We start from the raw sequence: 11,957 nt of genomic DNA on the forward strand, positions 1-11,957 counted from the left end.
ATGTGAGAGAAACTAAAGTGTTTATCTCTCAAGGTTTTGTTGATGAGATGAATTACTCTGTTGAATTGATAAGATTATGATTAAAGGACTAGTAAGTCAAGAACGTGTAATTGTTATATAAGTGAATACCAATGATGGAATTGAGATTTCTGGCAATAAGTTGTGAAGAATTGATGTCATTTAAGACAAGAGGACTTGACATTATTCTAAGGAATGGATTGACTATGGAAGCATGATGCCCAGACAAACCGTCGTGATGAAAAGATAGCTCTGAAGACGTCAGATGAGGATATGATGAGGCATAAAGGAAAAAGGAAGGTAAAGAATTGGTTAACGATGATTACGATGATCAAGATGTGAGTATTACGGTAATTATGAGATAAATAAAAGTTAGAGGCAAACAAAAATTGAAGATTAAACCTATGAATATATCAAAGATAATTTTCAGAACTAAGTATTGTGTTATAAAATTTTTGTACTGCCATTTGGATCAACCAATATACCAGTAATATTTGAACTTGATGGACAGAAACTTTAAGGAATATCTGGATAAGCTATAGTGTAACACTTAAAGTCAACGAAGAATCATGCAAATCATATAAGGATAACTGGGAAGTTGGAGAAGAAAGAAGTTGTATGAAATATAGTTCTTAGCATAAATAGTCAATGTGGTGAAGATCAAAAGAGATTCAGCAGAAATTAAAGTTACTATGAATGAAAAGAGACCAGAAACACCAACAAAAGTAAAAAATTTTATCATGGGCCGGGTACTATCAGAAATTTGTGCAAGATTTCTTGAAAGTTGCAACATCTTGGGCGAAGCTAACCAAGAAAAGCAAGAAGTTTATATAAAATGGGGAAGGGTAAAGAAAGTTTTACGAGGATAAATGAAAGAATGGTTACAACACCTGCTTTATCATTTTAAAAGTATTAAGGAGATTTGGTAGTGTATAGTGATGCTTCTCATAAGGAAGTAGGAAGTATGTTGATGCAGCACCATAAAGTTATTGTATATGCACCCAGAAAACCGAAACCTTATGAGCAGAAGTATCTTACTCATAATTGGGACTAACAGTAATAATATTCATTTTGAAAGATTGGGAAACATGATATGTATGGAGAAAGGTGTAAGATTTATACAGACCATAAGAGTTTGAAGTATGTATTCACGAGGAAAAGCAAATGTGGAGGCAAGCGACAAGCAAAAAGGAGAAAACGAACATAAAAACTGCACCAAAAGAATTATCTATGGAATTTTAGAAGTTGGAATTGGAAGTCAGAGTTTATAATCCAAAAGGAGTAAGGATGGATAGTATGACCTTTCAGTCGAAGTTGTTAAAGGAAAGATAAGAAGATGTCAAGAGTAGATAATGGATCATGATGTTAGCAGTTAGTAAGAGGAAATTTATACACCCAGAAGCATGATCATGATATCCCCAGGATTTCTTCCAACACTTGGATGTTGTAAGCAGAAGGATTAAAAAGTGAGATGCCACAGGGAATTCACAATATAAAGTATTTAATTTACTGAAGAAATGCCAAGATATATGGAAATTTAAAGAAAAATAGTGATAACCAGGTATAAGAAGGAAATTTCAAGATAGATCAGGAAGTGTTGGACATATCAAAGAGTTAAGACGAAGTATTGGAAGGCCTAGTGGATAAGGCAGACCCAGGAAGTGATTTTACAAGAAGTAAATTGTAAAAATGTATCAGTGATGTTATTGGAGAAAAGGAATACAATTATGAGATTATGTACTGATTAGTGGGAGTTCAATAAAACAACGAATAAGAATAAATGACCCCTATGAGGAATGATTACCTATGAGACCTAATTTAAGAAGTGTGCTATATCTCGATGATTAACTTCAAATCCGACCTAAGAAAATATCAGAGATTATGATTAAAGTAAGTTAAGAGCATTGCAAGCTTTGGTGATAATATGTGAAATAACAAGTGTATCAGGTGGCTATAAGGAATTAAGGAACGTGGTGTATAAGGAGTACTTGGATAAGCAAACTGTATTTATTGATAACATTCTCAGCTACTCAAGGAATAAGAAAGTCTGCGTGGGATGTCCAAGGATTTTTCTCCAAAGATCAGAAGGAAAGCAACTATACGTTGAGTTTTCAAAAGAAAATGAAATTTTAAGGATAACAAAAGATTCTAAATTAATCCATTAACAACTACCTAAGCAAAGTCGTATATTCACAAATGCCTTATGCCGACAAAAAGGATTGGATACAATTAAGACCACTAAGGAGTTAATAGACGAATTGGAAAGAGTGGAATCTGAAGTTCAAATATTTAAAGGTGATAATACGTGAATATATGAGATTACTTTTCAGCCTTAACTGATGAAAAAGAATAAGAGATGTTTAAATGTTTGGAAACCAAGTTGAAAATGAGCACCGCCTATCATCCTTAAGCAAAGGGTCAGAATGATAAAGCGATTCAGGAACTATAAGGTATGTTGAGAGGTTGAATTTTAAGGAAACACTGGAGTGATTATTTATCAACACTGTCAGCTTGGAATGCCACTTTACCAAGCTTTATGTGAACGCAAATGTAGGTCCCCATTTCTATTAAAATAAAGTGGGAGAAAGAAAGTTGTCAAATTCTAAGTTAAATCGGCACACCAAGAGCATAGTAATATTGATTGAAGCAGCTCGGAATAGACAAAGAAAGAAGGCGAAATTGTATTAAGAGAAAGTATAAGTATAGAAATAGGACCAGTAGTGATAGTAAAAGTGTCTTCTTGAAAGAGATTGGATAAGTCTAAGTAGAAGGGACAGGTTAAGTCCTAAACTTAGTAAACCATTCTCGAAGTGTTGATAAATATAGATAAAGTTGTTCATGAGTTGATGTTACAGTCGCATCAGTGTGCACATATAAACTATTTTGCCTGTCAAGGTTAGGGCGATAAGTATCTGATTTGAATCAAGTGATTGATCAGTAGCCAATGGACTCTCGTCCAAGTTGATTTGTACTTAATAATCGATCTAAATTCTTAATCGTTAACGACAAGTAATTGGAAATGAGTGTATATCTATAGTAAGTACGTTCCAAATCCTCGAGTAAAAGAGTCTACTTGGAAACTAGAGTCAGATATGCTTGACAGATATCCTCACTTATGTAACTAGACCGGATTCTGAGGATAGAATCTTTTTAAGGGGGGAAGGATATAACGACTTGTGTATATTTGAATTATTTAAATATATAATTATGGAAGTATTAATTAACTAAAATATGTGTCTTGGTGTTAGCAGCGGTGTGCTAATATATACTATTTATCTGCGAATTTTTGGTGTAAAGGATTGGAATGTGTAGCTAAAAGTTGAGCTATATTGTTCTGTTTTATTTTAAAGGTGAATTTATTACAGTTTTAAATCCATAAATATTTGGATTGTCTCTAAAATTAGTTTTATGATTTTATAATTTCAATAATTATTTTTGGGATTTTACAAAATTTAGAAATCAATATTTTATCAATTATTTAACCCTGTATGATTTTTCTCACTCCATTTAATTGCAAAATCTGTATTTAATTCCAGAATTCTTCAAAAATTATGAAGTTCATATTTTTCTAAGTTTATAATATTCTGAGAATTTTAAAATTATTTTGGAAATTTTCGGGATTAATTTCACCCGCGCGTTGTTTCATTAAATTGTTAAAAAGCGGGTACAGAAAATTGCTCTAAAATTTTGAAAATTACGTTTTTATAAACTTTGGGATATTTCTAACATTTTAAGACAGTTTTCGTGATTTTCTGAAATTATTTTAAGTACAGCTCAGATCATTAATTGTTAAATGCCGATATGTGTTGCATTTCAAAAATGTTTTAAAAATTATAAAAATTTTATTTTATTAGTTTCGGGACTTTTAGAAAATTTTAGGATTATTTTGGTACGGTTTGGGTAATATTTATTTGCAGATTTTACCATTAAAATCGATTAAAATGATGCGAATCGGCTTGTAATCAGTCAGGACACGACACGTGTCCATTAAACGGGACACGTGTCGTGTTGTTAAGCGAAATAAAGGTGTGAGTCATTTGATATTGTAAACATCAATCTGTAATCTCTCAATCTCTCATCTCTCATTCTCTCTCTCACTCTACTCTCTCTCTGCTCTCTCTATCATCAATCTCTCTCGGTCTTTCCTTTCTTTTCCTGTTGTCGTTCCTTCTTATTACTCCCTATGCCGCCTGTGTTCCGGTAACTACTTCCAGCCTTTTTATTTCGATTGCTAATCAATTCATCTATGCTATTATATGTATATGTATACATACGTGATTGTATGTATGTGTATTGATGTGTGTGTACAATTCGTGTATGTGTGTGTCTATGTGGGTGAAGTTTGGGTGTGTTGCTTTGGGCTTTCCGGTCGTCCCTGTGTTCTTGGTTGCTTTGCGGTGTTTGTGTTGTGGCGCGTTGTGTGCGTGTAGCCCTGTTCTGTTACCTTGTTCTGTTGGTTGTATTCTGGTTCAGTAATCTGAATTAATCCGTGTAACTATTTTAATTGCAGGGAATTATGACTACGATTCATGATATAAATAATTTTGTGCGATTGATTTTAACTGAATTAATTGGTGGAATTTTTGTGTTGGAACCCGAATAATTGGGTGCCCCGAAAATTTTGCCGTTGTCGACGATGAGCCTCGGCGAGCCGACGGTGGACACTGATGAATCATTTATGAGTCCTACAAATAAAAATATAAACATACGAGTAATAATAATTAATAACTAAACTGTATCGGTGATTCGAATTTGCAAGTTGTAACTGGTTGTCGTGGTTTAAATTGGATTGTTGTTGAATTGACGTCGATTGATGTTTCGACGGGTAGTCCGATAAACAAAGGGGACGCTGTCCGATTTCCGGAAATACGGTAGCGTATCCGAGGATTATAGGGACGTTGAGCGAGTATAAGTAAATATATATACGTATGTTTTATACAAAACTTGATTGTATGTTGTGTTGTATGTTTTGTCCAAAACACAATAACCCTAATTTCGTAAAATGACGAGTATACGTATTTTCGGAAAATAAATACTGAATCGATTTCGAGAATGTGAACCCTAATTGTTGTCTGTGTTATTCTAATATGAATAATTACGAGTCGGGTTTGAATATCATTGGGTAAGAATTAGTATCAAGGATATGTCGAGCATACCTAGACGTCTAACGTAGGGCATTTCGACCCTGTAGGTTATAATCGGGAACCTGAAAGTGGACGATGGACTAAAGATAACCTAGTGGTCAGTCAACGAGCTCAGTAGAGTTTCTACAAAAAGGCCTAAGTGTCGAAGTCGAATCCAATGAGATCTAGTGATTGGACGTTAGAGCCTGAGCAGCAGAGTCGACTCAGAGTTGATCATTACTAGTTGTAACGCCTTGTAAGGCAAGTATTTCTGAACTTTTCTTCAAGATATATTACCAATCTTTTCGAACTGTTTCATAACATGTTGCTATTATTAAACATAACTCCTATTTTATAATGCATATGCTTCAAAGTATTTACCCTTAAACCCTGATTCTTTCTTGATCTTGAGTCGTAAGCCTTATTCTTTGCAAACCGCCCTTTTGTTGATCCTCAGACACCAAACCATACAAATATAATACTACTCTTCAAAAGTATAACTACCAAACACCAAACACTGAAAGAGAATGATTTGAAACACATAAACTTTTATATTCCAATCATTCTTTATAATATCAAAGAACCATATCCTGAAAATCATTACTGGTCTAATACCTGACCCTTGTACAAACTGAAAACCGTTTCTCATACATATCCTGATATACCCTTGAGATATCCATGAGATTACTTACGTTTTTATTTAAGTATTTAACCATCATTGATTATGATCTTGTTTTATCAAATTATATTGTTTATTTGTTTCAATTTGACCTAGTACCTACCTTTGATTTAAACCGAATGTCTTGGCCATTCTGAGATACCCTTATAAACTAAAATACTTCAATTTCCTTGATTATATAACCTCTCTTGATTAAAGGCTATTCCATTATACCCTCACACCACAAGATACCAATAATTTAACTCTTACATATACCCTTATGATCATACCCAAACTTTGTCACTAGATATTTGCCATATATAACCCTCAAAATTTGAGATCTCTATCTTGTTGATTAATGTTATGATTCTTTTTCAATACTTTCTTCCTTGGTTGATAAACCATTGATGTTCATCTTTGAAGACCCTGCTAGTGAGAAGTTAATTTATTTCTGATAAGAGTTTCATAACTCCAATCCTTGACTGATAATGTAAACTCTATTGCTTAGTACCCTTGTAAATTTCTCCCTGGCATCAGTTTTATAAAAGATAATTGCTCTTCAAATAAAATAATGTTTTCTTGAGATTGGTGGACTGGATTAAAACACAAGTCCCTTTCACACTTATTATATTAGGCTTAAAATATGCCTAGGGATCCCTATAAAATTGTTTAGAACCCAGCGAGGTTCGGGATTACTTCGCGGATGATCACCGGCTGTAATCCGTAGCGTCATAAAATGATTTTGAGCAATGATTTTGTTAAAAAAAATTGACTTGAATAATGATGCCATACACCCCAAATTCAATTTATCAATTGCTATGATGTTAATTTATGTCTTATGATATACCTTGCTGAGCGTTTGGATCACTTCTTGCTATTTATTCATGTTATTTTAGCTAGCAAGTATGGTTAGATTCAAGCAGACTGCTCGTAAGTCCACTGGTGGAGATGTTGAGGCCTATGTGAGAACTCAGGTAGTATAGTTGGCGTCTAGTGAGAACCGGTAGTTATATATAAAAGTCTTAATAGTTATAGTATTGGAATGTTCAAACACTGAACCTTTGCGATCTTGGATTTTGTTGTTAACAAGTTTTTGTAATAACTTTATATTTATCAGAAATATTTTGTTAGTTTTATTTTAGGGCTTTGACAGGTGTTGGTATCAGAGCTAAGGTTTAGAGTCCCTGAACAGTCCACATAGGTTATAGGATATATATAGGAAATACGAGAGTGTAAGTAGATATTATTCGAGTAAGTTGCTAATATTTTCCTTCGTATATATTGTTTCTCAGCAAAGGATGCATTCGTCCTCGTCCTCGGCGCCATCTGACACTATTGCTTTTTCCATGTACAGTGACTTGAGGCTTTAGTTTGATAGGCTCCAAGGGAAGTACGACCGACTTATGGAGCGACTGCATGTAGCTTTTCAAGTTGATACTCGACTTAAGGAAGAACCTAAGGCATAGTTGATTGCAAGACTTGAGTCCTTGATGCAGTTCATTAACACTAAGCTCGGGGAGATACCAGCACACCGTGACCACAACAGCCAGTACACCATCCAGATGGTAGCAGATGAACTTCAGGGCATTGTGAAGGTACTTCAGGGAGAGCAGTGGGAAGAGATCCCGATATCTCGAGATGATAATGAGGAAACTTAGGAAGATGACTGTTAGGCCGAATTAGGAGCCATATTTCCTATTTCCTTTCCAGTTGGCCATCCTTTATGTTGATTGTATTTCTTGAACTATGTACTTTCCTTATTTCCTTTCAGGACTATAATGTTGTTGACCTTTAAAATTGGAACCTTATTTTGGTTGTGGTGTAATATAAGTTTGTTTTAATGATTAATGCACTATCATTTCATTTCAATTTCGCTTTCGTTTCTAGAATTGTATATCACTTTTATTGCTAATAATCAAAATATGAATGCATGTGACCCCTTAATTTCGTAGCACCTTGACTTTGAAATGATAGACATATTTATAACTGCTTTGTTAAACCTTTTATTTCAGAATCATGCCTTGATTATCGCAATTGTTCCAAGCTCATTTATGCACTTTCGTTGTTCCAATTTTACCTATCTTTTTCTGTTTTTCTGCTTATAATCTTAAAAAATAAAATAAAATAATCGAAATCATATGATCATATTAACCCTGTGATAACCTAGCTTTGAAATATATGTTATAATTACACCTGCTTGTTACTAATTTTATTTTCAGAAATATGCCTCATAAAAAGATGAAGTAAACTAGTACTTCTTCTGCAACCGACCCCAATATCCTTCGAATACTGGAAACTCTGTAACAACAAACTAATGCAATTGTTCAACAAAAGAAAACTCTTCAACAACAATTCCAACAACAACAACTTCGAAACCCAGAGAACCATGATCAACACCAACATCAACCAGATCCACCAGAGCCATCTCAGCAAATTGTGACTTTCAAAACCTTTCAGAGTGTGAACCCACCTTTATTTTATGACACCACTGATCCTGTTGTAGCCAACACTTGGATAAGAGAAATAGAGAGATCTTTCGAATTGGTTCGACTAGGGGAAGAACAGAAGATCATATATGCCACATATTTTTTAAAAGGGGAAGCGATTTATTGGTGGGATTCAGTCAAATCTTTGGAAGAAGTTCAACCAGTTACTTGGACTAGGTTTAAGGAGTTATTTTTGGAAAAATATTACCCCCGATATATGCAGAAGCAGATGGAGATGAAATTCTTGGAATTGAAACAAGGAAGTATGACAGTCTTGGAATATGAGAAGAAGTTTACAGAATTGTCAAGATTTGTGACCAAGTACGTGGATACTGATGAAGAGAAGGCTTAGAGATTTCAACAAGGGCTCGAATATTGGATTTGAGATAGAGTGTCGATGTTTGAGATTGGTACCTATGTCGGGGTAGTTCAGAAGGTGGCATTGATCAAAAGTAATGGAGCACTATACAGAAAAAAAAGATAATAAGAAGAGGAAAGTTTTTCATCAGAGGGAGAGGTCAGAATCAGGATATCAGCAAGACAGTAATGTGAAGAGAATTAGATTCCAGAAAGGATGGAATGCACAGAAGAAAAGGGAAGTGAACAACATACAAGACAATAAAGGGAACCATCAACAGAATCAGGGTCAATCGAATGATGACAAACAGCCAAGGGTCGAATGAGGGCATTATGGGAAGAAGCATTCGGGAATTTGCAAGAAGCTCAACATGACATGTTATCGATATAATCAGAAGGGACATTTGGCCAATGAGTGTAAGGTGCAGAAACCTGGAGTAACATGCTAAAAGTGCGGAAAAGTTGGACATATCGCCAAGGAGTGTAGGTCAACCGGGCCAATAAAAAATATAATAAATATAGCAAGCACTAGCACTGCGATGCCACCAGAAATGCTGGCGTTACCTCCACCACCTACCATGACTCCACAAGCGTCAACAAGGACTATTAATCTGAAAATATAGGATGATGTTCAAAATTCCGAGGTGATCATAACATGTAAGCTTTCGATAAACAATATTGAAGTTAAAGTATTTATTGATTCAGGAGCTACAAGGTCTTTAATATTAAAAACTTTTGCTAATAGACTAAATTGTGATAAGAAAAATATGAGTGAAATGATGAACATAGTAATTGCCAATCAGGAAAAGATACATGTGAGTCAATTTCTCCCTCAATGTGAGATTGACATCTCCGGGCATAAGTTTTCAGTCGACTTGATAATTTTCAAGTTAGGGGAGTTTGATATAATATTAGGAATGGATTGGTTAGGAATGGATTGGTTAGGAATGGATTGGTTAGGAAAGAATAATGCTCAGATAGATTATCGATCTAAGAAGGTCTATTTAAGAGCAAAGAATGGGAGTAAGGTGATATTTAAAGGTTAGAAGCAAGAGCGACTATTTCTCACCACTATACAAGCCAGCAAGCTACTTAGGAAAGGATGTGAAATATATTTAGCCTATGTAGTAGATTCAAAGAAAGAAGTTCCTAGCATAGAAGAGATTCCAGTAGTGAAAGAGTTCCCAAATATGTTTTCAGAGGAATTACCAGGACTACCGCCAGATCGACAGATTAAGTTTGAGATTAATCTTGCTCCAAGCACTGAACCCATTTCAAAGCACCTTATAGGATGGCACCAGAAGGTATGAAAGAGTTAGCAATTCAGTTTTAAGAACTTTTGGATAAAGGAGTCATAAGGCCAAGTACGTCGCCATGGGGAACGCCAATTCTTTTTTTAAAGAAGAAAGATGAAAGCAAGAAACTCTGTATAGATTATCGGGAGCTGAACAAGATGAAGATTAAGAATCGATATCCGTTGTCGAGAATAGACGATTTATTTGATCAACTGAGAGGTGCAAAGTGTTTTTCAAAGATTAACTTAAGGTCCGGATACCATCAGTTGAATATCAAACTAGAAGATATCCCAAAAATGACATTTAGGACAAGATACAGACATTATGAGTTTTTAGTAATGCCTTTCGGATTAACAAATGTCCTGCAGCTTTTATGGACTTAATGAAACGAATTTCCAAAAAATACTTGGACCAGTTTGTTGTGGTATTTATTGATGATATTCTAATATATTTGAAGATGGAAGAAGAGCACGAGCAACACTTGTGGATAGTTTTGGAGATTCTTAGACAAGAGAGGTTGTATGCAAAATATTCAAAGTGCGAGTTTTGGTTAAAAGAAGTTCAATTTTTAGGGCATATAATTGGAAGTAAAGAAATTAGAATGGACCCTGCAAAGATTAAAGCAGTTATGAGTTGGGAGAGACCAAAGACTCCTACAGAAGTAAGAAGCATTTTAGGATTGGCCGGGTACTACAGAAGGTTCGTAAAGGATTTCTCAAAGATCGCTACGCCACTGACCAAGCTGACAAGGAAGAATCATAAGTTTGAATGGAATGCGGAATGTGAAGAAAGTTTTTAAGAATTAAAGCAGAAATTGTTTATCGCACCAGTATTGGTACTACCAGATGATAAAGGAGATTTTGTGATATATAGCGACGCTTCACATAAAAGATTAGGTTGTATGCTAATGCAACACAATAAGGTGATTGCATATGCATCAAAACAGTTGAAACCTCATGAATTGAAATATCCAAACCATGATCTGGAATTGGCAGCCATAGTGTTCGCACTCAAGATATGGAGACATTACCTATACGGAGAGAAGTGTGAAATCTACACGGATCATAAAATCCTGAAGTATATATTCACCCAGAAGACACTCAACATGAGACAACATAGATGGTTGGAGCTAATCAAGGATTATGACTGTTTGATACATTACCATTCAGGAAAGGCGAATGTAGTAGCCGATGCCTTAAGTAAGAAGGAAAGGTTGAGTATGGTAACCATGCCAAGGGAATTATCTGAAGAGATTGAAAGATTTGATTTAGAACTTTGTGTTTGTGGGACATTGAAAGAGATTTGTTATGCCATGACTTTTCATCTAGAACTGTTACAAAAGATAAAGAAATGTCAAGAAGAAGTGATGAGTTGGGAGAATAATCAACTGACAGGAGAAGAAATATGTACGAAAAAGGATGAGCAAGGAATATTAAGATATTCATCAAGGATTTGGATCCCTCAAATGATGAAATTGAAGAACGAGATACTACAGGAAGCACACAACTCGAAATTTTCGATTCTTCCAGGGAGCACAAAGATGTACCAGGATTTGAAAAAGAAATTTTGGTGGCCAAATATGAAAAGAGAAATTGCAGAATGGATTTCCAAGTATCGTCCAAATACGGATTTCATTTTTCTTCTCCTGGTTACACTTGTTAAAGAGAAAAAGCGGAACATCAAAGATCAGGTGGATTGATTCAGCCATTGAAGATTCCTGAGTGGGAATAGGAAAATATCGCCATGGATTTCATAGTGGGACTACCTCGAACAAAACTGGGACACGACGCTATATGGGTTATAGTTGATCGCCTTACAAAATCGGCACATTTCTTACCAATAAATGAGAAGACTTCATTAGATAGGTTGGTTCATATGTACGTGCGCGAAATTGTATTACGACACGGCGTACCGGTATCAATAGTTTCAGATCGAGATCCACGATTTAATTCAATATTTCTGAAACAGTTTTAGGAAAGTTTGGGCACAAAGCTAAATATGAGCACCGCATATCATCCAC

Source organism: Apium graveolens, chromosome 5 (genome assembly GCF_009905375.1).
Source record: "Apium graveolens cultivar Ventura chromosome 5, ASM990537v1, whole genome shotgun sequence".
Taxonomy (NCBI): Eukaryota; Viridiplantae; Streptophyta; class Magnoliopsida; order Apiales; family Apiaceae; genus Apium; species Apium graveolens.